This window comes from Natator depressus, chromosome 17, assembly GCF_965152275.1.
Source record: "Natator depressus isolate rNatDep1 chromosome 17, rNatDep2.hap1, whole genome shotgun sequence".
Classification (NCBI taxonomy): Eukaryota; Metazoa; Chordata; order Testudines; family Cheloniidae; genus Natator; species Natator depressus.
The window spans coordinates 6,211,317-6,236,794 of NC_134250.1; the positions used below are offsets into that span (position 1 = coordinate 6,211,317).

The 25,478-nt window shown below is 38.4% G+C and overlaps 1 protein-coding gene and 1 long non-coding RNA gene across 10 annotated transcripts in view; one reads left to right on the forward strand and one right to left on the reverse strand.

Moving 5' to 3' along the window:
• BCAS3 (BCAS3 microtubule associated cell migration factor) overlaps positions 1 to 25,478 on the reverse strand; it is a 489,647-nt gene that overhangs the window by 58,300 nt on the left and 405,869 nt on the right. The gene's annotated exons all lie outside the window — the stretch shown is intronic.
• LOC142000533 (uncharacterized) overlaps positions 11,912 to 25,478 on the forward strand; it is a 69,436-nt gene continuing 55,869 nt past the window's right edge. The window contains exon 1 of the long non-coding RNA XR_012642269.1: positions 11,912 to 12,429. This is a non-coding gene — a long non-coding RNA (uncharacterized LOC142000533). The remainder of the gene's footprint in view (positions 12,430 to 25,478) is intronic.

Sequence of the window (25,478 nt, forward strand, 5' to 3'; positions counted from 1 at the left end):
AGAAATGTCTCTTTCTGGATGGGTGCTTTGAAATAAGCCACTCTTCCACAGAATCCTAAGGAAACATTGTACTGTCCACCTGAAGGCAGCAGCATGGGGAAAGGACAATGCTAACTCATGAGAGTAAACAACAACTACCTGGCTGGCTGGAGAGGATGCAACTGGGAAAGCACCAGTCTAAGTCCAATAAATTACTCAGACAGCTCTATAAAGGCAGCAGACAAAACCAGGATGGCTTCATATACTATAGATTTTTTTTCATTGTTTGTTTTTAACATATTTCAAGCAAGATAAAGTCCACATGGGCTCTCTCTGTCTGACATACTGTGTGAGGCAGAAGCGTGTTCATTTTTACAAATGTTTGGAGAGAGAGGGACAAAACTATACATGTCCAAGACTGCAATTCTGACTCTTTAGAAAACACACCCAATTGGCAAAGTTGCACTTTTGGGCTTATTACGGGGCTCACCAACATAATATCTGAGTATACACCTCACCAACAACAACGGATTTATCCTCAAAGCATGCCTGTGAGGTAGTAGTATCATCTCTTTACAAATGAAAAAACTGAAACACATGGAGATTAAGTTACACACCCCAAATCACCCAAGAAGCTTGTGGCTGAGCTAGGATTAAAACCTACATCTCCTGCAGCCTCACCCAGTTCCTTAACCACAAGACTGTTCTTCTAGGGCATCATTTAGCTTTTCTGAAGTTATGTTTGTATCTATGTACTGTCATCTTTGTTCCAATTATGAAATGTACATTTGGCTCACAGGCCTAAAATTGCTGTATAATGGTTGAAGATTTACTCCTGGTACTTTAGGAAAGGTTTCGTCATGTTGATTCCAGCATCTCACAGTTTATTTTTCTGCTGCTGGGAGAGTATGTGCTGTATTATAGGTATTTATAAGACGCCTGTCACCTTGGTATCTGAGCACTGATATGATCTAAATAGTATAACCAAAGGTTTAAAAGGAGTCTAGATGCATTTCACGTGATTACATATTTGGATTTGTTTATGCTCTGAGGTGAATTTTGTCATAATATGAATAGATACCAACAAAACCTTATAAAGTAGGAAAACTCCAGAGTGTGCTTACGTTAACCATTAGATGCCTATGGTAACCCCAAGGAAATGCGTGTTTTGAAATGCAATATCATAAGTTCTCAAATCATAAAATCCCTGCAGGACAGGAGATTGCTGCAAACAGCTTTAGCACGGAAGAGGTTAACCAAACAAGAAACGACACTAATAATCATCATACATAAACAAACACCTCTTACTGAGACAATCTTATTTACATTGGTGGAATAATTACTACTAAAAGAAATCCAAGTGACAAAGTAACTCACATTGATAGATACCTTAGGAGTCTATTCTAGTCAATGATTTTAAAGAACAGGCTTGGGCATGTGGCTAAACAATTTTTAAAAGAAGTCAGCCAGGAAGCAAAGCGTTTGTTTTTTCACTATTTTTATGGCTCCCAATAAGGAAAAGGAGCAGGGGGGAATTTATGAAAATGAGGCAACTTCTCCACCTGATTCTTACATCAAAAATTAATTCTATAAGGATGCAGGAGACATCTCTTTATTTCAAATTTAGGGATATGGTCAGATTAAAAATATATTTTTTTAAATCATGAGTCACTTTCAGTTATTAAAAAAATCAAATATACTTTTTACAATTTGCTCTTCATTTTTAGTAGTTCATTCATGGTTTGGACAATTAAAACAGACTAATCAGTTTCACTAGTGTTTCTAGTCTGATTCATTTCCTCAAACTGTAGTACAAAGCTGCAATGTTCGGGCTCCACACATTCCAGGGGAGTGTTTCAATCCAACAAATAAGCTTGTTTTCACTGAATTCATTTTAAGTGAGAGACGGGAAAAATTTCATGAAGTGTTACAATACTGTTTTCTAGTTCTTTAGACTAAAAAAATCTAAAAACTGGTCATCTCTAACCTAAGAATGTCTCTTTAATTTAATTCTAAGGAACATGAACTGCAGATATTCAGGAAATGAGCCCAATGTAATGACCCTGACTGGAAATATTCCTGTGTTCCAACACTGAAGAACATGATGATAATACCTTTGTCCCATAATCCTGTCTTTGTACTGCTGGGGCGGGAATAGCACCATATATTATTATATTTCTCTAAATAAAAGTTTTTTTAAATGAAAAATGCAAAACACCCTAAAGTGTTTAATAAGCATATTATTTATGCATTTCATATACAAGGCTTGGTAAGATAGAATCACTTGGCTTTCTCTTGCAGACCTTTTGATTTCACGCAAACTGTTTGTGCAGTGATACTCTACAATGAAGAAAGACAACATTGGGTGCATATATTGGAAAGTAAGAAACAAAGATATGGAAGGTTCGAATAGATATCTGCACACTTCAAGGGCATTTGGAAGCATGAGACTGCAGGCTTGTGAAATGCAGGTATCTAGTGCAACTGCACTTCTAGAAACATGTGGCTGATTCTTTAGTTATGTTTTTGTACTAATTAGTGAACAAGCCCTGCTTTGTGCAGTTATAACAAATACCCCAGCAAAATTATTCTTGGGGGACCCCATGACCTTAATCTTGCCTTCCTCCCCACAGATCCACTCCCGTCTCTTCATCTTCCCTACTCTCTCTCTGCTTAAGACAAGGCACAGCAACATCAAATGGAACACCAATCAATCTATCAAGCAGCAGACCTCACAGTTGCTTCTCCATAGCCTCTCTGTTGAGACTGCCAACTAGAATGCCAATTACTGCGAATTGTAATGTCGCCCCCTGTCCACAAAGGACTGGACTGGGACACCAACTACAGTTTCTACAGGCCAGCAGATGGTAACAACTTCCATCATCACTTTGGCCATCACCAGTCTCTTGGCCTTCTGTGTTTTAACTAGTATCTTCATTAAAGGCATTCTGTAACTGAAAAAATAGAAGACATTTAGGAGTGCTTAATAATAAATTAATACAAGCATCCAACAATGTCCGTTTTCATATCAGAATTCCACTGTCTTCCTGGTTTTGGCGAGACAGAACTGCTTTTCTGTGCTTTGCAGTCCTTTTGGTCTCATCCAAACACTGTCAAATGGTTGCATCAATACGTAGGACATTTAGTTCAAAGACATGCTGTCCAAATAATATGAGACTTTATAGACAAGGTCTTCAACATTATGGTCGACATGCTAGCATCTAAACTGCTCCTGTGATACCATGGTGTGTTGTCCTGCTGCTCAAAAAGAAAAGAAAGAAAATGAAAATATCTATCAAATCTTAACTTCTAGATAAGCAATGATTAATGGACTTTGAATGCACATATGATTTTTTGTTTCTGTTTAAAAAGTTTTTCCTCTTTCAGCTTTTGCTTACCTATGAAGGAACACCAGAAATAAAGGCAACATCTTATATTCAACATAGTAGAAAAGTTAACATCTAGTTCAGGAAACTGCTAATGGAATACAACTATTAAAACTATGTTGTATTTATATACTACCGTTAATCCAAAGAATGTGAAGTGAGTACAGGCATCCTCCTTTGCACAGATAGTGAAAGTAAGGCAGAGAGGTTAGGTGCCTTGCCTCAGGCCAACCAACGAGTGGAAGAGAAGACTGAGGAGCCCCCATCACGTGCTGTAGCCACTAGAAAAGATCATGCTGCCTCCCCACTGAGCAACAAACACCGATCTATGGGAAGGCTTCCTTACAGGCTTGTTATCAAGCATTTCAATTACAGTAGCTTTCAAAATACATTTTAAAAATGATATTTGCACCCATTTGTTTCTGAGGACAATTCAGTCTTAGAGATGCCTCGATCATACGTGGAACAGAGCTCAGTTTTTTCATCTAACGTGTACTACATGCAGTTCTAAGATTCCATGTTTCTGCAAATGTTCACTTAATTATTTTTAAACCGATCAGCCATAAGATTCATCCAGTCACAACAACAGGGGAAAAGCACAGTCAACAGACTGAATGCAGTCAGATAAAGAGCCTTCCTGGGCTCATTAAATACTAGGTCAGACATTCACCAGGCACCATGCTCTTTAAAGATCAGTCTGTTTACTTCATAGCCATCATTACTAATATTCAAGTGATATTTAAAATAAATAGGTTAGCAATGCATTTGATCTCATTGCTATATAGAGTGAAATCCTGGTACACTAAATTTCTGGATGCAGTGAACTATTCCCGTTTTCCCTGACATCTTGATGCCTTCCATTATATTGCAGAGATGCTATAAGCCAGTGGTTTTCAAACTTTTTTTCTGGCAACCCAGTTGAAGAAAACTATTGATGCCCATGACCCAACGGAGCTAGGGATGAGGGGTTTGGGGTGGGTGGGTGGCTCAGGGCTGGGGCAAGGGGTTGGGGTGTGGGCTAACCTCGGGCGGCTCCTGGTCCGCGGCACAGTGGGGGTGCTAAGGCAGTCTTCCTGCCTGTCGTGGAACCGTGGATCGCACTGCGCCCCGGAAGCGGCCAGCAGCAGGTCCAGCTCCTAGGCAGAGGTGCGCAAGTGGCTCCACATGGTTCTCATCTGCAGGCACCCCCCGCCGCTCCTATTGGCCAGGAACCAGCCAATGGGAGTGCAGAGCCAGTGCTCAGGGCAGGGGCAGCGCGCAGAGCCCCATGCCCCCCCCAGGAGCCGGACCTGCTGCTGGCCATTTCCGGGGTGCAGCACGGTGTCAGAACAGATAGGAACTAACGGCCCAGTCGGTGGTGCTGACAGGAGCTGCCGCGACCCAGTGCCTTCCATTCTGCAACCCAGTACTGGGTCGCGACCCGCAGTTTGAAAACCACTGCTATAAGCAGTGAGTGGACCTGAACCCCTGTTGTGAATGGAGAATCACCATCCGTCTAACTATGATTCCGATTCAGCAAAGCACTTAAGCAAGTGGTTAACTTGAAGCACATGCTTAAATTCATTCCTATTCAGCAAAGAATGCTAACATGCTTCATACTCCGCTGAATTAGGGCCAGTGGTCCAGATCCTCAGCTGATGTAAACGGACATAGCTCCATTGACTTCACTGGAGCTAAGTTGATCTGTGCCAGCTGAGGATCTGGCCCAATATTTCTAATAACTTGCTTTTCACCATTTTACTTTCTTGCTGCCTAACATGAATGGGAAAAAGTCATAAAAGGATCTGAACATATTATTTGCAAAATGAAACATGGATCCCGAGGGTCTATTTTTTGATACTACAGATACAAATCAGTGGATTCTTTTCAATGGAAGGTTTCACTTAGGGCTAGTTGAAGTATTTTGGAACATTCAACAGTTTGACCAAAAATGGAAATAAAGTCCTGGACCTTTTTATTTTGCAGAATTTTTGTTCTATTTTTCACCCAGTTCTAGTATCATCGCACAATGCAAGTGGCTTGGCTCTTTCTTTCCAATTTAAAATTAAAGGTAAGAAGTCGTTCTCATCTTGTTACAGTAACAAATGTGTCATGTTGTCAGTGAGACGTCGAGGTTCTAATAGGTAAATACCAGTGACCACGTAAAGAGATTACAAGGCATTCTTTAACAGGGCTGACACCAGAGTGTTTTAAGCTGTCATCAAAGCATTTCACTGTTTTAAAAGCATGTGTGTCTGAGGGCTGACTTCAGTGCTGGGGATAGGAACTGGACTGGCAGCCCTCAAGTACGAAGGTTCGAGTAGGAAGCAGCAATTCATGGTTCCTCTACTCTGCCCTGCCAATGAGCCCCAAACCAGAGATGGGGGCTCTCCCTCTATGGCTCCCTGTTGTTTTGTTCCACAGTACAAACACAACTCAGCCAATGGGAATGTGATGTTTGAAGGCATCTTGGCATACATTGCTATTCGTATACTACAGCAGTCCTGCTACCAGGGCCTAATGAGGCATGAATCGGGTCCCTTACATCCCCAGCTGAAAAGAGCCCTTAATTCCACCCTTCAGTCTGTATCCTATACAAATAAAAAAGGTGTAAGATAAAAATATAGAAGAACAAATCAATAATATATTTTAAATAAAAAAAGCATATCTATATTTCTTCTCCTCCTGAAAGAGATGTAATGGTGTTATGGTTAAGGCACAAGACTGGGAGCCAGGAGATTGGGGTTCTCTTCCTGGCTCTGCAGCAGACTTGCTGCTTGACTTTGGGCAAGAAACTTAACCTCTGTGGGCCTTGATTTTCCTGAAGCCACACAAGGTATGTTTGCAATGGAGCTGAAGATGTAATTTCCAGCTCAGGTAGATATATCTGTGCTTGCTCTGAAAATATAAGTGTAGCCGCAGCGGATGGGCTAGTCACCCCAAGTACAATTCTGTCTGAATTGAAGGTATATACTTGGGCAGCTAGCTCCTTCCCCCTGCTTGCAGCACCACAGCTCTTGTTAACGTGCATGTTTACCCGAACTGGAAATGACACCTCCAGCTCCAGTGTAGACATAGACACAGCAAGTTAGTGGCCGAGCCAGGAGTAGAACCCAGGAGTGAATGAATCACTACCCCCAACTGTAAGTCATTAGGTCACGCTGACACTGCTGAAGGGCTCTCGTCTTTGTCGCCTTGTGTCTGCCCTTTCTTTGTGCATCAAAGGGAAAGCTGAATATTTATTTAATTTGTGTTGTTTTTTCTAACTCTTTTAGTTTGTACCAAGAAGCCTCTTACACTCTCTATTCTGGATCTACAGTACATGGCCACTAAATCCTTCTCATAATCCAAAATAAAAGCTTTTAGCCTAGCATTTGGTGATGCTATTCAGGTGTTTCCGTATTTATTGGTGTAACATTATTTTTAAGGGATAGACATAATTCTCATTGAAAGACTCCCATTGACTTCAGTGGGATATGAATACAGCCCTATATGAAAAACAAATATTGAGATACTAAAGGGAGCCTGAACTTGTAGCTAATGCATCTTTGAACAAGGCCAAATTCTGCCTCACTCCCATTGACATCAATGTCTCTGAGACAGAATCTGGTCTGTAAGAGCATTGTTGGCATTTCACTAATTCTCATGTGACATAGCAGGAACCTTTCCTACTTCACAACGTATGTATCTTTGACACACTTTGCATAAAGAATTTAGCATGAAGAGAGATTAAAGTTACAGGGCATTAAATCTTGCACTTTTCTGCTTTCTATAAGCTTTCATTAGTGCTGGGTAAGCCTAGGACTCATGTTGCGTTATCCAGAGGGAAGAAAAAATCCACAGGGCCCACAAGATATAAGTTCTAAGTAAGCTACTCCTTAACATTTTCAAACAAACATGCATTAATTTTTTTAATTCAGAAAGGCTGTTTAGTAAAGGAGAACCTGAGATTTAAATGATGGGTCTAGTTTAAAGAAATAGCTTCTGTGAAAAGGGGGGAAATTCAACCATATACATGTGACTGGCTTGGATTTTGGTGTATAAAATTCTCTTGATTACAATATCTACACAAATGAACATCACAATTAAACAGCTAGATGAAAATATAACTAAATATAAACACAACATCAATTACTGGGAACTAAATAATCCCCCTGAAGCCACCACTTCTAGCAAGCGATCCCCAGTGCCAAGAGCCTTGCAATAAGATAAGCAAACTCCAGTTCTGTTGGACCAAAAAGGCAGGTGAGTCATACAGTTCAGGGGCTTTCACCAAGGATGCTCTGTCCTTAGACATACTAATCTAGGCTCTGATCCTGGAAAGACCAGTGAATTGGACTATTTTTGTGCATAATGTTAAGTACATATGAAAATCAGGGTCCTACATCAGTGAGAGCTCAGGAGGGAGCATGAAGACAGAGATGGTCTCCTAGATATTCTGGTTCTACAGCACTTTACAGATCAAAAACAATACCATGAATTGCACCAGAAATGGGCTGGAAATCACTGCAGTCTGTGAAGCACAGATGTAATAGGTTCCATGGGAGAACAACATCGGATAACTAATGGGAAGCCCTCATACTGCACTAGCTGAAATAGAGGTCTTAACAGTATTACACTATGGAGGTGACTACATTGTGGATAACATTATAGGTGATTTACTTACTTGTGCACCATTGCTTACCACATTGTGATTTCTAATGCCACAGTAGGTCTTTCCGTTCCTATAATCCACGAAAGTTAAAAACAACCTAGCTACCGCTCCCCCCCCCCGAGATCAAAACCCAAGACTTTTAATGGACCTAAATGGAAAAGAAGCACAACAAACTTTTTAATGTACCACACCTGCCTACAGGGAAGGTTACTGAAATTAATCAGTGGGCTAAAATGTTACTGTCTCTGTTCAATCCTTGAGCTTCAATGTATGATAGCATTAGCACAAAACTCTGACAATATCCTTCCAAAGCCACTGAATGACTTTTTTTTTATTAGTTTTCTTTCTGCACCTTACTGTGCTTGAGAAGTCCACTGAAATCTGGGATTCAGACAGAGATTTTAGACTCAGGTAAGCATGGACACAAAAGCCAAAGTGACCTAAAATGTAAATACCTGTCATGAGAGCCATCTGTTGGGAAACTGTATAAACACGGCCTCACTTCTCTTTCTCACTCAACATGATATTTTTTTATGATAACTGTTGTGTATGAAATATACAATCTATAGGTATGGTTCCTGAAAGTGTTATTAAGATCACCAGAGTGAGCAACCAGTATTAGATACCAGTGCCACTTATAGAAGTCGGGTGAGATAATACCTGTTACTGGACTAACTTCTGTTGGTGAAAGAGTCAAGCTTTTGAACTGAAGAAGTGCTCTGTGTAAGCACAAAAGCATGTCTCTTTCACCAACAGAAACTGGTTCAATAAAAGATACTATCTCCTTCACCTTCTCTCTCTCATATCCTGGGACCAACACAGCTACAATACTGCAAACACTAAAACAAGCCCACATACTCTATCTATCACTTATATCACTGCTTTGACATCTTGTAAGTTACATTAAATATCCTCTACCTGACAGGTTCAAAACAACATACTTAAGATTTAGATTTTTCATGGGTATATGGAGTTTCTCACATCCAGGTCAGGAGTTTAAATCCAGCCCAGATTGGTAATGATGGAAAGTCATTAACATCTAATGGCCATTCAATGGTTTATGAAGAATGAGCTGGTGACCTCAGTCCAGTTCCTAGTGAAAGTATCAAAAATACCAACCCCCAACATTCCCAAACGTAAACCCCACTATCACAGCTGGGACTAATTGGCTCTTTTGTTGGTGGTCTCAGTAAAGAGACTAAGAACTGAATATGAACAAGGATTGAAGTCCATCCTCTCATCTCTAAGAGGTGGTTTCTCCTGGTCAAGGCTGAGGTAGAATGGACCACTTTGAGAACCGTGCCTGTTTCCTGGATAAATTGGTTAGTCTCTAAGGTGCCACTAGTACTCCTTTTCTTTTTGTGGATAAGGAGAGAAATTCTGTTTGCAGTATTGTCAATCAGACACCCTTTCATGAGTCCCAAATTCACTTACTTAAAAAAAAAAATGCTACTCAAATCATCTGACATTTATTATACTTAAGAAACATAAAATAGAAAAGAGACAACCCCTCACTTTGCTTCCATTGCCAATATTCTGAAGTTTTTAGGCTTTTCGCTAACGATAATGCCTCACTGGCTCCACTCCACTTTTTGAGATATTGCAGGAAACTCACAGAGAAATTATAATGTGGAGCACAGCTGTGCAGTTTAAAGCTGCACAAGCCTCTAATTTAAAGGGTTTAAGATAGACTAAACATTACCTTGACACACTGAAAAGTTGCAAACACTTTCCTCTTTCTTAAGAATGTGTTCTACATTAGCACAACTAACATGGGGATAGGAATGTGCCTATTTAAAAAGGAATTGGATGTTCACTTCTATATAAAAATCAATATCACCAAAGTAATCCTATTGCTATGGGTATTAAACTTCTTTCTTATGGCCTGCTCTGTTTCAAATTTTAGGCTGGCACTCACTAAAAGGAAAAACGGAGGTACTGTATCTTTAAGATGTGTCCATATATCAATGCTCCATGCTGTGGTGGCTTTTCTGCCTGCTGCTCAAATTTGTCCAATTAGACACAGCCCCACAGGGTGGAATTTAGTGTGAAATGTGTCTGCTGATGTTCGAGAATTAACTAACACAGACATGCTGCTTAAAGGCCTGTAAGTGACAGGCAAAGAAACGCCTTCCCAGGACAAAAGCAGGAGGCCTCTCTATTTAAAACCCTGGATCAGCCATTTAAGGGATTCCCATTCTCAGCTAGGTAAAGTGTGTTAGCCACTGCTGCACTTCGCACCTCAAGCTGTGCTGTCTCACACCACTGACCCCTCAATGGCGACATAATTCTCAAGAAGAAGCCAGGATTATCTGTCTAAGAGTCTTACATGTGTCATGTAAGGTCAGGTGCCAACTGCAATGTAAATTAGTAGTTAAGAGTATTGGTAGCTAGACAGATGCTGGGAGCCTCAATTAGAAAGAAAAGTCAGATTATAAGTAATTAAGAGACACACACACACACACACACACAAATATGCTTCTGAGGCTGAATACCTAAACTGCCTCCAATGTATATTTTGCTAAACTGCACATTCCACAGCACTTCCAGATCCTGACTGAAACATCTCGAGACTCCAGAGTAGTTCTCTGTGGAGACAAAAATCTCCAGCGTGCTGGTGTCAAAAATGCCAGCAGGAGAATTATGGGAGCAGGACGCTTTTATTAGGCAGAGCTCACAATGAGTCGTAATTTTTCCTTGCAAATGCAAAAAAATGGGGAATTTTTTTATGTTTAGCCATAAATAGATCTAATTGCTTTTCAAATAATAGTATAACTTAATTGCTTCCCTTTAAATATTACTAAAGAGGAAGAATGCCAGCTGAGCACTTCTTGGAGGAGCTTTCTATTAATTATATAATGTACATCATTACACATTATACTACACACTTGCAGAGTGACTTCCACCCAAGGACCTCAAACTGCTTTATAGACATTAATTAATCCTGGCAATCTCTGGTGTGATACGCAAGTATTTTTATTATTAGTCCCATTTTACAGATGGGCAAACAGGTGCAGAGAAGTTAAATGACTTGCCCTAGGATATAGATTGAGACTGTTGAAGATCCAGGAAAAGAAATCAGGAGTCCTGATTCCCTGCTATAATGATTAATTCACACTCTTGCCCTTATAAGAACCTTATTTTACGTAAACATATTTACATTCATTTCTTAGAGCCCTATTCTGCAAGCACTGATCAGGCATAGACAGTGATTCAGGAAAACATTCCTATTCAGAAAAAGAAAAGGAGTACTTGTGGCACCTTAGAGACTAACCAATTTATTTGAGCATAAGCTTTCATGGCATTTAAGCATTTGCTTAAGTTGAAGTCAATGGGGACCTAAGCACACGTGAGGCTGAAGCACGTGCTTAAGTGCTTTCTTGTATATGGATAGACTTAAGCACATGTTTAAGTGCATTCCTGAATTGGGGCCACCATGTCTACTTTTGTGAGAAACCAATGGGTTTATTCATGGCAGTAAATGCTAAGACCTATGGTTAGTGTTTGCAGGGTGTGGTCTGTACATTTTAACCAATATTAAAACACATGGAAAGCTAGACACTTTGATTACTTATTGAAGAGGTCCAGGTTTGAAGAAGCCACTCAATATTTTTAAATTTTTAAATTTATTTCTATTTAAACTAAAAGACTGTAATGGGATCACAAGGCTCATGCAAGACTACAGTAGCAACTGCAGAATGGTTAGAAAACACTTAAGTAAACAGGCAATTCAATGCCTTGGGTAAGCACTCTAAAATCCTAGTGAAAATTCTTTTTAAATAGTTCTATGTTTCAATTCTTTTTTTTTTTTTTGCTTTCAAATTATGAAAGTCAGCAGGGCTTAAATATTTAAGTTCACTTCTTGCAAAATTTCATTCTTAACTGCAAGTCATTCTGTATTTTCACAAGCACAAATAATATAGGAGATTGGCAAACTTCTGATATTTTTAAATGGCAGCTGATCTTTGAAATGTGTTTTTATTTATCACTTGTATTACAATGCCACTTCAAGTCCTCACCCAGGAAGAGGTCCCCATTGTGTCAAGCACTGTACAGACATACGTTTATAAAATTATTTCTAGGCTGAGACCGCACATACCAAACTTTCAATCCAGAGCAAATGGTTATGAACAAATAAGGCCTATAAAAGAATAGGAAGCTTGAACAGGAAATACTGATTTCCCCCACTGCCACTGCAGCAGTACAAACACACCGCCTGAAGGGAGAAAAAGGGAATTATGTAAAATGGTTTGTTAAAGTGAAAGGATAACTGGATTCTTCTTAAAAAAAAAAAAAAAAAGAACTCTTATGGTGAAAAGCTGGTACCCTAACAACAGTTATATGACCTTCCCACCAGAAGCAAAGACCCTGAACAGTAACAGTGTGCCAAAGAATGTCTAAAAGACAGAAGCATTAATCATCTAGATGAATGTAAGTATCTCTGGATTTTTACTTTTTTGGTATTCAGTGCTGGAAAGGAAATTTCTCTCCCTGAGCTAACGCTCCAGGATGTTTACACATCGGTGTTACTGCTCATTCCAGGAGTTAACAGGTTTACCAATTGTGGGGGAACAAGACGGCAACAGGAAAAGCTGTTGGGGGGAATGACTATATGACCCAGGGAAGGGCAGCTGTTATTAACTGTAGCTGTACTGTGAAAACAAGGCCTTTTTGGTGATCATCTGTAATAGGGCTAATTGGAGACGGTGTCTTGTGCTCACAAGTATTACCATCGGACACAGAGCACAACAAACTTCTTTTGAAATGAAGGTCACAAGCTACATGCACTATCATCCGATGACGACTGAACCTGTCTCACTCAACAGCTAAGAGCTGGGAATGGGTGATGGAAACAGTGGAAACTAATTTCAAGAATCAAATTTTACAAGGATTTCTTTATATTTTTGTCACCCTTTTGTCCTTTCAGAAGCTGTGTGGATAGTTATGGCAGGGCTGACTATGTTATCTTATCTACTAAATCCGCCTAGATCTGTAGATGATGTCTTAGGGGGTGAAAAAGATTAATAAGGAATCACTCCAATGGCTTTAGGACAGCTAAGAATCTTAACCCATTTAACCTCCCCTAAAACACACAATCAGATCAGAGGAAGTTGTAGGAAACTCATTTCAAAGACTCTAGGCGACACTTTTTAGGTCAGATTTACAAAGCTCATTAGAATGAAGGTCTGTTACTTTAGATTTTAATACTAAGACATACTGATGGCTAAGAGAAGAAACCCTCTTGCCCCATTTAGGAAACATACAATACAAAGAATGCAAATTTTAAAAAGAAATTTAATCTTAATGCATGTGTTCTGCCACCAAATCTGAGTAAAATCTTCCTAGCTTATGTTCTTACAGAAAACAGAGAAAATACATCAAAAAGGGACTACAAATGATTATTTATATTTATCCTTTTTCATATTTATAGCACTTATAGCTTGAAATAGCATGCTCCACACATAGGCAATATGATTCTTTTCAAATTATAATTGATCTGGAAGAGAAGGTATCATTTAGACATATGTGATATTGATTTTTTTCAGCCCTGTCAGTTTCATAAGATTCTCTGCTTTTCCCAAATGTGAGAGGGTGTTTGGGGACTGGGGCTCTAGGAAGGACACTCATGGTATCATTAAAACAGACACCAATTGCCATGCACTATTTTGTGTGTGTGACTATGTGAAGGGGAAGTGAGGTATGGTCACAAAGATGTTTTTTAAAAAGATCCTTTTTATTCTTTGTACAGAATACCCCCAAAATGGGATCTTCTTTGTGAGAAGATAGGGCCTTTTAAGTTTAGAAATTGGAAACGGAAAAATCAGAAATACAATAAATTGTGTCATTTTACAGTCTGATATAATTGTATATATCCAGTATGAGTTTGGTCTAAAGTAGATGCTATATTGAACTTGAAAAAAAAATGAAGAAATTACTTTATTTAACGTCAAAATGCTATCAAGCCATCAAAATTTTGTGGTTAATCAGGGAAAAAACTCTCTTGCAGAGTGAGCTAGATGGTTTGACAAACTTTTATTTTAATCTTGTGATATCTTCTAATAACAAAAGGCCTCTATGATATATCAAACAAATTTATAAATGTATGATCAATACATTTGACATGTTATTTAATTATGGTTCTTAGTGACAGAGACAATATGAAAAACTAGTGTCAACATTCTGACAGTGGAATAAGTAAATAGATGCAATTATTCCTTATACTGATCCCAGCTGAATTGTAATGTATCAGGCCAGACTGCAGACCAGAGTTCTAAGGTTTCCTTAATATGATAGAGGTTGATGTAGGGGGTGTCATGTATCCAATATTTTGCTGTTTTATTAGAATAAAAAGCTCTCTGGGGATTTCAAGTTCAAATGGTCAGAAGGCTCCTCTTGTATTCCTATTGTTCTTAATGCAAGGATAAGCACTGAAATATGTTTAGAAAAATATTGTGATGGCTGAAAAAACCCCAACACACTTGCCTACATGGGTCTGAACCAAAACCATAGACTGAATAAAACCCTGAACTTTGGGGTTTTTCAAAATTTAAACCTGGATATAATTTTTGCAAGAGGCTCCTATGTTTATTCTGAATCCCTATATTTGAACACTTCTGACCTCTGGGGTGTGTAGAATCTACTCAGAGTTCTGTTCCAATCTGAACGTCTGCAGCTTAAGTCCATTCTTTATTATGGAGGCAGAATTTCCATTTTTTCTTTAGTAAAGAAACTATTCACAGAGGTGGGTTAGACAGAACGTAGCCAGCACATTTGTGGCTATTATCATACAGAGAAGAAAGAATGCACTATCTGTTTTTGGCCAAAAGAAATCATAGTTAACATTTAACATTATGGAACTAACTTCAAAGGAAAGCCAGCTGGATTCAAATAATGGGAGATGAAACTGCTAACACCAGCGCAAACTTGCAGGTGGTCATATTTGGCTGGAAATAGTACATCCGTAGAAGATGACCCTACTATAAAGCAATGCTTGACATAACGCTGCTGTTACAGTGAAGAAGTGGAATGTTTATGGCAAACTACACAGTTTGCTAAACATGCATAGAACATACCTCCCCCAGTGTTGCTAAATGTACCGAATGTATCTTTATGCTGTAATTTTAGTAGAATATGCTAACACAGAAAATGGCGTGGGAGATCAAGGGCAAAGTAGATAAAACTATCACCAGCTCCAAGAATATAATTCTTAAAGAATTGCAATATATGTTTCCTTGTTTTAATAGTGAGTGACCTGCAAAATGCAGTAAGGAAAACTACTACTGAAATACATAGAACTTACAGACGTCAGATTTATCATTTCAGTTTGTTCTCAGCTCCTCAGTAAAAAATGCACACAAGCACATTTCTGAAGGAAAAAGTCTCAAATAAAAAGGTTCTCTCACCCAACTTCATACCTAGATTTGACCTAAAAATTCAATAACTTTCCTAGCTAGGGTCTGAAGTAGATAGCAGGCCACTTGGCTGGCCAGAGTGTAACTTACTCAGTTTCTGTTTCTGAAACATTGCACAAATCCTTTTCAAGTGAAAGTCTCTTATGTATCAATTTCAGCTAGATACATTTTATGAAGCAGACCAAATATAGCTTAGAAAATTACTCAGATTCCCATGTCTTTTAATTAGGCACATGTAAAATGATTATATATATTATTACTAATAGGAGCACTGAAATTGAAAACAACAGTGGGAGACTATAGAAATTCTTTACAAAAGTGGATTTTACTAGTTTCTTTCTTTATTATTTATAAAAGGGTCCCCATTGTGATATCTCTGGAGCATGTATTGGGCCTGATTTGGGAACTAATGGAAGTTGTAAGCATTCAACACCTCAGAAAATGAGGTCAACCGTAATTGAGAGTTCCTGATCTGAATGTTCCCAAAGTCTGGACATGTTTTGATCTAAGGATTTGGTGCAGTCCAATATAGATAAAGGATCAGCTGTGAAGCAAATATTGCACTGCTCCCAAATAAGTTCAGGGGCGTTTGTAGCCAGGATTTTTGGAGCTTCACTAATAGATGCATATAAGATAAAAACTTCAAATTAGCTAGTTGACAAGTATCAAACAAATTAACTCCTCATTCACAACTCACTGCATCTCTCCAGGTTCTTATGTGGTGCTTATCATCACAGTATCTAAGTGCCACAGGCAAAAACCTGAATACATAAATTGGGCTGGCAAGTTGACTTTAGGATCAACAGACCCCAGCTTCATCACATCCAAAGGGCAAGTGATTTTGAAGGATACCCCACCAGGAGCACCCAGCCTCTACTGTCCTTGGATTTAAATAGAAGAACAGGATAGAAGCCAGTCTCAACTTCTGGATTGTTAGAACAATAAGTTTTACAATTTAACATACTGTTTAAATGATTGCATTCTGAAAAGCTAAAAAGGAGCGGGTGCCATATTCTTCCCCACAGGATACAAATAACTTCTAGTGACTTTGAAGAATAGCGTATGCTGGGAGGAGATAGGAACCAGTTTACTACAACACTTCTGAATACTTTTTGAATTGCATGGTTATTTATTGTTTTGTTATTGGATTCCTTTGTGTCGGCAACCATTATCAGAATCCAATTAGAACCCACCACTTCAGCTGGTAGAAGCAGCTCCTACATTCAGCACACTTGGGACCTGCAAACTCAGTACCGAAGTGGTTTAAATTCTTGGCTTGAATCACAGCTCCCTGAGAACAGTAAACTGTATGCAAGTAACTCCCAGAACCAGAACAGCTCTCTGTTCCTGGATAATACAGAATTATGAGGCCAGAAAGTACCTACAGTGTTGGGAGATAAAGTCAGTGTATGCCTAGACTGAGGGAATTTAAGAAGGGAATAAAGATATGAACTTTTTGTAAAATACATATTTGTACTTAATCCTGTGCGCTGAATGAATAAAAGATTTTGCCAGGTGTCTAATATACACAATGTTTTGGCTTTGCTTTTTCCCCCCCCCCAGCACAAAATGATATAACCTTAGGGGTTAAGAAGATGATGCTTGTTTTAACAAATTAAGTTGGATTAATTTAGAGTATTGAAAGTGATCAGGGGTCTTTGGGTTAAAGAATTTTCATTTAAGTTTCTGCCCTGATGAAAGTAGCTTGCCACTCTGAACTATTCTGTAACCCAGAATATGAAAGGGCTACCTGAACCTTCTGCCACCTGCCCTACTACTTAAAACTGGTTGGAAGGACATCTACAACAGCTGTCACAGGATTAGAGAACAGCAACATTCAAACAGGCAGATCCAGGAGGTCAGGAAGATACAAACAACAGTGACACGTGTCATGTATCATTGTCTGTTCTGATTGGGTTTTTTTTCTCCCCTGGTTAAGAAAATGGCAGAGCCGTATCCAGTAGAGTCCACTTAAAGGACTAGCGGTTAAATGCATAAAACTATTAAATGCATGAGAATCCTCTGTGCCAAATGGCAAAATATAATGAAAGTCTAAACTGTTAATTGAATAAACCTCTTAAGTACAGAGAATTGGTTTGCACCAATGCAGTGTGTTTAACTGTTTACCACTGTATGTGTAACATTTTATTAAAACCAATTTGAGTGATATGTACTATTTTAAAATATGTTTAAAATGTGCCTTCGGCCTGACATATTATGCACTAATAGCTCAATTAACTTTTGCATCACTCAAAACCAGCTCTATGATTATTGCAGCATGGCCCTCTCCTCTGAATACCTTTAAATACATTTTTTAAAAAAACATGACAAAATAGTGTTATGAGCCTGATGTAAAACAAAAGCAACTAAATTCAAAGTTAAGGCAACTGTTCCATCTTTAATTTACTCTGCGGTCCCAATGTCAAAGGTGTCTCAGAACAGGAATTTTCTTTATCCCATAGGCTGATGTTCAGAAACAAAGGAGTGAGTTAAGGATGCACGTGGTTTTGTTATTTTGGTTGTCACTAACTACGTAACAAAAGTCTGATTTTGCTGCCACTGAAGTCAACGGGAATGTTGTCATTTACTTCATGAGCAGGACTGGGTCCATATTTAGAAAGGCCCTGGTTCAGCAATGCATTTAAGTGCTGTCCTGGACCAGAGCCTATTTTTTTGCACCTTTCCAAATGCAATGGGCAGGCTGCTTTGTTGAACATTTTGGAGCGTTGAAGATTTTTCACCAGAATGTACTTCACTGGGGTCGTGTGACAGGAAAAAGACACAAGACTTTGGATGTCTCCTCTATATTTAATGGAATTACAAGGAGTTAAACAAACATATTTCTAACAACATAATTCCCTCACACTCCCAATTTCCATGTCTCCATTTTACCACATTTTTGCTGTTGTTGTTCAATTCAGTAAGAGATGGCCAAGCCAGACTTTGATTCACTTAATATAGGCTATTTTCCAAATTTCTGAGCATGTGTTAACAAGTGTAACTTCTCAGGTGGTTAGAAGTCAGACCTGCTGCAGGATTACTGTTCTGCAAATTAGACTGTTCTATACTGTTAAAGAACAGATATCATTACTCAGCAATGACATCTAATACAACTCCATGCTTTTTAATTTCTCCCTATATTTAATAATTCAGGAGCCAATCCTGCAAACGCTTATTCTTGAGAATAGTTTAATTCACATAAGTAGCCTCATTGAACTCAATGAGCGCTCACATGTGTAAGTCACTGATGTACATAAACATTTGCAGGTTTGGGCTTTAGATTTTTCAAATAAACATTTATTAAAAGGATATAAACTAATTGCAAAGGAGAGTTGTCCAATTTATTACTTTTGGCTCAACGGCCTACTTGTACAAAAGAACTCGTTTTTCTTCACTGTCTTGCCAATATCTTTGACACTTAACAGTTTAGACCATTATCATTTTAATAACCTGTGTTATAATGATGATAACTGATGTTTTGTAGTGATTTTCTCAGCAATAACTGGCTTCCTTGGAGATAAACTACTCTGCTTTTGGCCTCATGGTTTATCCTCATAGGAACCAGATTACTGCCTCATAAAACAACTGCACATCTACAGTGCTGTTATTCCTTAAACAGTAAAAGAAAAGAAAAATTATTTATGAAAAACACCATGATCCCTCATGAAGAAATGCTGAATTACAGCCGTTTCAAAGACAATTGCTAATCTAATGTGTATGTTATAACAGTGCAATGAACTAGAATTGGCCACCAAACCAAAACCATTACAGATTAGGCCAGCTGTTTTTAGCAGTTAGGAAATGTTTTTGCCTGCCGGTTTGACCACAATGCAGAAACGAGAATACAGAGATGAAAGTTGTGTGATGATTTAACGAGTCTCTGCTGTAGACAATACAACATTTTGGATAAATCTACTTTGACACTTTGACAGAACAGAAAACTGATTAGACTGAAGGTAGTTTTTAAACTTCTCTGAACCAACTCCAAACCAACAGAAACAGCTCCACTCTGTTCAACAGTAAAGCCTTATGATAATACACTGGAGTATTTTGCAGTAATAAACCATAATGCTACATTTTACAATTGATGTAACGACAGTATGTAGGATTATTACTATATAATACTATTGTGTTTTTTATATAAAGGACTGTTAGGTCAATGGGCTAATAAGGATAATATGGAAAACGCTGTCCAAATAGGATATTAATTATAAATCTTATTGTTAGATGCTAAAATAGAGCAGCACATTCTTACTAAGAGAGCCTTACAGTCAGGGTAGAGAGGTTAACTGTTGTCTTTCCTGTGTCTGATCTCAGCATCATTCTTTCATGTTGTCTTTATTGTTGGGGTTGTTACTGGGCTGTGTTCAACTGAAAACAGTTTGATTGGTGTCACCAAATCTTTTGCAGTGCATCCAAGCTTTTCTGTTGCCGTCAAAGAGGTGAAAGGGAGGGGTGTGTTTCATGGTGTCTGAAGGGATTCAAACAGTCAGTCAGCAGATGCCTTGCTGCATTGTCCAGGGGTTACAGTCAAATAAATCAATGTGTGTCCACAAAACAAAAAAGTAAACAGAAGGAATCTGATGCTAACGGGATGCCTAAGCTTTCCTTTCAGAGTTCTGACCATGAAACAAACGTCACTGGAATTTGAATGCAGAGAAGGGAGTTCTTTAAATTATAAAAGAAAATGTCAGAATTATCTCAATGATCTATAGAACCATCAAAATACAGGGAAGAGAGATGGCAAAATCCTCTAGGCAGACACCGTCTAATCGGTATTGTTAGATTTTATGTTTGGGTTCTATTTAATTTATACGACTCTCTACAATGTTATCTTTTCTGTTTTGCTTTTATCCTTTCTGAATCAAACTGAGTGGGTTTGTTTTTGCATGAAGCCCATGCCCCTACTAGGATTTTTATATTACTCTCACTCACACCTGTATTCAAAGAAAAACCTAATAAGGCCCTAGTCCATCTGGAAAATTCAGTTTACATGGATTCACTTTCCAGCGTGACTCTCTGCACAAGAGCCTGTTTAAGGATCTAAGTTTCTCTTTAACTTCTGTTGAAACTGTAGTGTAAGCATGTCATTCTATTCATTTTTGTTCACTGTATTGTTAAACAAAAATCACTCAGCATGGAGGATTATGCCTAGCACTTAACCTTACTTCAATCTACATGTGTCCTATGCTCCCACTTGCACTAGAGAGCAACAACCTTGAAGAAACTGTATAAATATTTGCAGGATCAAGGCCATTCTCAAGTCTTAGAGGTCTATTTGCACCTTGAGAATTACATCCAGTTTCATATAACGTGCAAGGATGGAGGAGAGCAATGACCCCTTTCTATGGGTAGCCTCCATCACTATGCACTGTGTAGAAACTGCTTTCATAGTTCAGAGTAGGATAACTACTTAAGCACGATAAAGTTTCAGACATTGCCAGTTCTGTTGAGTGCACATGCTTTGTCGCTAGTTGTAACATGCACTGTTTCTTCAGTGCTGTGGGTAAAAGGTGTACTCTAGATCTTCACAAAAATCATGAAGAGGGGAGGAGTCAATCTCAAAGCCCCCCCAAATGAGACTTAGTGGTGTAGGTCACTTAATAATACCAGTTGCTTTATGGAACTTAAGTCTCCAAAAGGGAATCCATGAAAACAGAGCTGGATTTGGAATAAAATCCTATGCTGCTATCAATACACTGGGATATTGTCAGAGGGACACAGGGAACTCAGACATAAATAGTGAGTGGGATTTTCCTTGCACTGGCTACAATACATATGTTTGTTCAAGAAAAAAAGAGTTGGAGCAAGAAGACATGCATGTCTGGTGCTGAAGAAAAGCCTGTTTGTGGCTGACACAGTGGAGAAATTGTTCAAGAATAGTTCATCCTTCAATGAAGATTGCCCTATAATGTTGCGAAGGTCAGTGTCAGCTTGGATTTTTGGCTGTGTAAGTGCCAGCAGCACAAATAAAACCAGCCTTCATACAGGGTTTAACATGGGCATCTGACATTTTGGAGAAGTTTCAAGAACTTGTTCAGCTTCCTTATTTGTGACTAGTGGTATGATTGATCATCTTACTTTCTATGTTCCTTTTGGACTGGCAGCCTTCTGTATAGCACAGAAGCATCCCATGGCATGGTGCAAACACCGGGGAGAGAAAATACCAATTTTATTTAAGTTAAACAAGAGTTACAAAGAAACAAAATTTGCCACAAGATGGAGAAAACACTCAGAGCAGAACCCTAAGAAATGAGCACTGACTGCAGTTAGGAGTAAGAGACTCTATACACATTTTCCTTCTTCACTATATGTTAAGCGTGGACATATGTGCATGTGGGTGTATGTTTTCTTCAGTCTACAAGAAAACAATGTTTTCTTGAAGTGCTGTTTCATTCCGAGTCGGCATTCAATTCAGTTTCCCCTCTCTTTCCTGCCTCTCCCAAGACTTTTTACAATTAAAGGTAAGACTCCCTTTAACAAGCCTAGGTTTATATTTGAAACTCATAAACTCTAGGACACTCTGCCAACATTTTTCAGTCGTGACCTCTTTATTTGGAATTCTTGAATTTCTTAATTACGTGTTTTTAATTTATCATCATCTGAAGTGCTCCAAAAGCATTTCAAATCCTGACACAAATATAGGCAACATATTTCAATGAAACCTCTGAACTGATTCATGTTCTTTCCTCTCCACCACCATATGCTTATACAGCTGATGAAAAATGGTGCTGCTAAAATTAATTGCTGGAAAACAAGTCATTTTCTTTTCCACTTTATATTCAGGGTTTCAGTTACAACAACAAAAAGTAGTCAGATTATTTACAAAAAGAAAAGGAGTACTTGTGGCACCTTAGAGACTAACCAATTTATTTGAGCATGAGCTTTCGTGAGCTACAGCTCACTTCATCGGAAGTGAGCTGTAGCTCACGAAAGCTCATGCTCAAATAAATTGGTTAGTCTCTAAGGTGCCACAAGTACTCCTTTTCTTTTTGCGAATACAGACTAACACGGCTGTTACTCTGAAACCTGTCAGATTATTTAGTTTCTTTACTCATATTAAAATTAATTTCAAAATGGCATTTACAACATACTTTGGCCCTAACTGCTCGGAATGTGTAACGATGATGAGGGCTGGCTAACCCCATCATCCACTGGAGAAAAGGGGTTTTCTTCTTAACTAAGTGAAACATGCCCATTCAAGAAGCAACACTGTGGTAGGCTGGAACCCAAGATGTAACTGACAGCTGGGAACAAGAACTTCCATTCTAGCAGGTCACATGAAAATTCATTAAACTATTGATGTTTGTATTTAATTTGCAGGGATAAAAGGATACTTATCTCAGCCACATGGCATGCATCCTGCTTCAGAGCACCTTGTTCAGGAAACATTTCTTGGGTGTGCTTTGAATGCCTGTAGTTTTTAAATCAGGTGAACTCAGCAAAAAGTTTCCAGTGGTTTTATGTCTCACTTTTTTACAGTTTGTTTCCTATTCACAAGTTCATTGTTTCCATTTACAAATTGCCATTATTTATATCTGCAGGGCGGGTCTAATCAATTGCTAGGCTTGCTGAGAGACTCTAGAGGGATCTTACTGTTTCCCCCTAGACAATGGGTGCTCTGGATTCAAAACACCTACCAAATATATGTGCTTATTATGCCTGACAGTTTTTGTTCAGGGGAATTATAAGTACTTTATGTTGCAATACAAGAGACCCAGCCTGGTTCTTAGAACAAGGATGTTGTGTTCCTGTGCAGGCCTATTGAAAGAGAATGCCATGGTCTCGTCTAAAGCTCCTGGTTTGGCTTGCCAAGCAGGAGCAATCTCTGGGACAGGGAGAATTTATATTCATTTCATGCCTATACTTGTGCCAGGTCCAGCCCTGCCTACATGCTGCTGTGTAAATGTGTAAGCAGAGAACTGGCGTTTTTGAATAAGTGAAGAAACGGCCTGATGACTCTCATTAACTTTCTATCTAAAAATGACAAACACTCCATTGTAACCCAGTTGCCTTAAGACAGAAAGAAGGAAGGAAGGAAGAAAGAAAGGAAACTCTTCAGGACAAATTTGTTCTTTGGAGAGTAATTGATGATATTTACAGATTTTAAATGGGTAGTGTCCTAGAAGAGGACATTTTAATTTCCCAGCATGTAAGCATTTCCTGATCTAGGACGAGAGCTTGAAGATTTTTGGAAGCACAAAACACAGTACAGCCAATTAATAGCTACTACAATAAATGTGATTATTTTGGTTAATAACAAGAGAATATGTAAAAGGGAAGTACATTAAAGAGATCCCTGCACTGAAAAACTGCAGAATGTTGTTTTTCTTTTCTTTGTCTTAATAAAATTTCGTATAGAGAATTTAGTAACAATAACTGCGGGAGGAAAGGAATACAAAGTAACTCCAATCCCCACCCAACTAATGTTTTTAGTACATAAACTTTATACATTTAATGTGGATAGATTCTGATACATTAAAAGGTAGCTGAAAAAATAAGAGCCATAAATAATGCCAAGTAATAAAGGAGGTGAATGTTTTTGTTATTAGATTCTTTCATTGTATCAATCTGTTTAATAAGCTGGCTAGGAATCATTGATAGAAAACAGACTGCACATAGTGTTATAGATCAAACTGTTCTATTATTCTGTTCTACATATTCTTTTCTAAGGCCCATGAAAGTAATATTTTTTACAAATAGAACTTAAAAACTGAGTGTTGTTTCACCATCCAATGGGGAAAGTAGCCTTAAAGGTCAGAATGCACTTTTGAAGAATGTTTGAGATGTGCCTGTTTCAACATCAGAGATAATCTTTGCTCACTAAATGTTTTTGAGCTGCTTCACTGTGTTCAGAATAATTAATACCATACATTCATCAAAAGCAATTAGCATATGTGTAAAACTTTTGTTCAGAAGACCGTGTGTATTTCCCAATGTGTGTATTTTTTGAAAGCCCCCATCAGATATTTTCCTTCAGAAGTTCATGTAAAAAATATGAAGTAAAGTTTCATTATAATGAAAACTAAATGTTGAGAAATATTATTGAGGTCAGTGATGGGTTTGTGACATTAATCGTTGTACACTATTGTTTCTCATTAATGTGTGGTATTTTTGGTTTTCATCATTCCTACAAGAAAAGACAGCAAAATGAAACATTGTAATCCAAATAAGGGCAAAGGCATAAACACTTCACAAAAATGAGGACTGTTAAGAAAAAATCTGAAAAGTCATTATTGGTCAATGAGTTGCTAAGAATTTTTTTTTTTAAATCCTTAAAGGGGTGTAGAGCAGATAGACCTGTTTGGGCTTATTCCCAAGTGGATATTGCCATTCCTATTGCTGTGTTTTAAGAATATATTACAGTATTAACTAGGCAGTTTAAGTAACAGTTCTCAATATTCTTACGGTTAGTTTTCAATTAAAAAAAACATTTCAGGTTCTGACTCTAATTCTGATCATCTGGAGTATAGCTTAAGTAGTTCTGATTTGAGTGTGTAAATGCTGCCTAAGTCCAGGAATGTTACCCGGTATTGCCCCTTGGGATAGCAAGGTGCAGTCTCACTTAGGTCAACAGAAAATGGGTTTTGCTCAGTTCCTTACACAGTCATAAATGTGATCAAATATTAAGTGGGGAAATAACTGTGATTATAGTGTAATATGCCCAGATTCAAACTCAATTGCAAAACCCAGATGAAGTGAAAGCGAGAGCACCAATGTAAGTAACTTTCTCACTAAAAACTGCTGGAAATCCCCAGATGTGCTGCTGTGTTGTTATGTGTGCCTGAGCAGGATTGAGTGAAACACTGTCTAATATGGCCCCATCTCCACAGGAAGTGAAGGTGCAAGTACATGGAGAACAACATGCCTACAGACAGCAACCATTCACCTTGAGTCCAGTTCAGGAAGAAATATGTCTAGTTTCCACATCATGCAGGCTCATCAGGGGCTTTTCTGCATGGAACACAGACTTTCTAAAATTGAAAGACCCTTCTTATTACCAGTTTAATCTCAATTAGATTGACAGCACAAATCCCATCAAACAGGGTTCTCAGAGAAACTGGATCA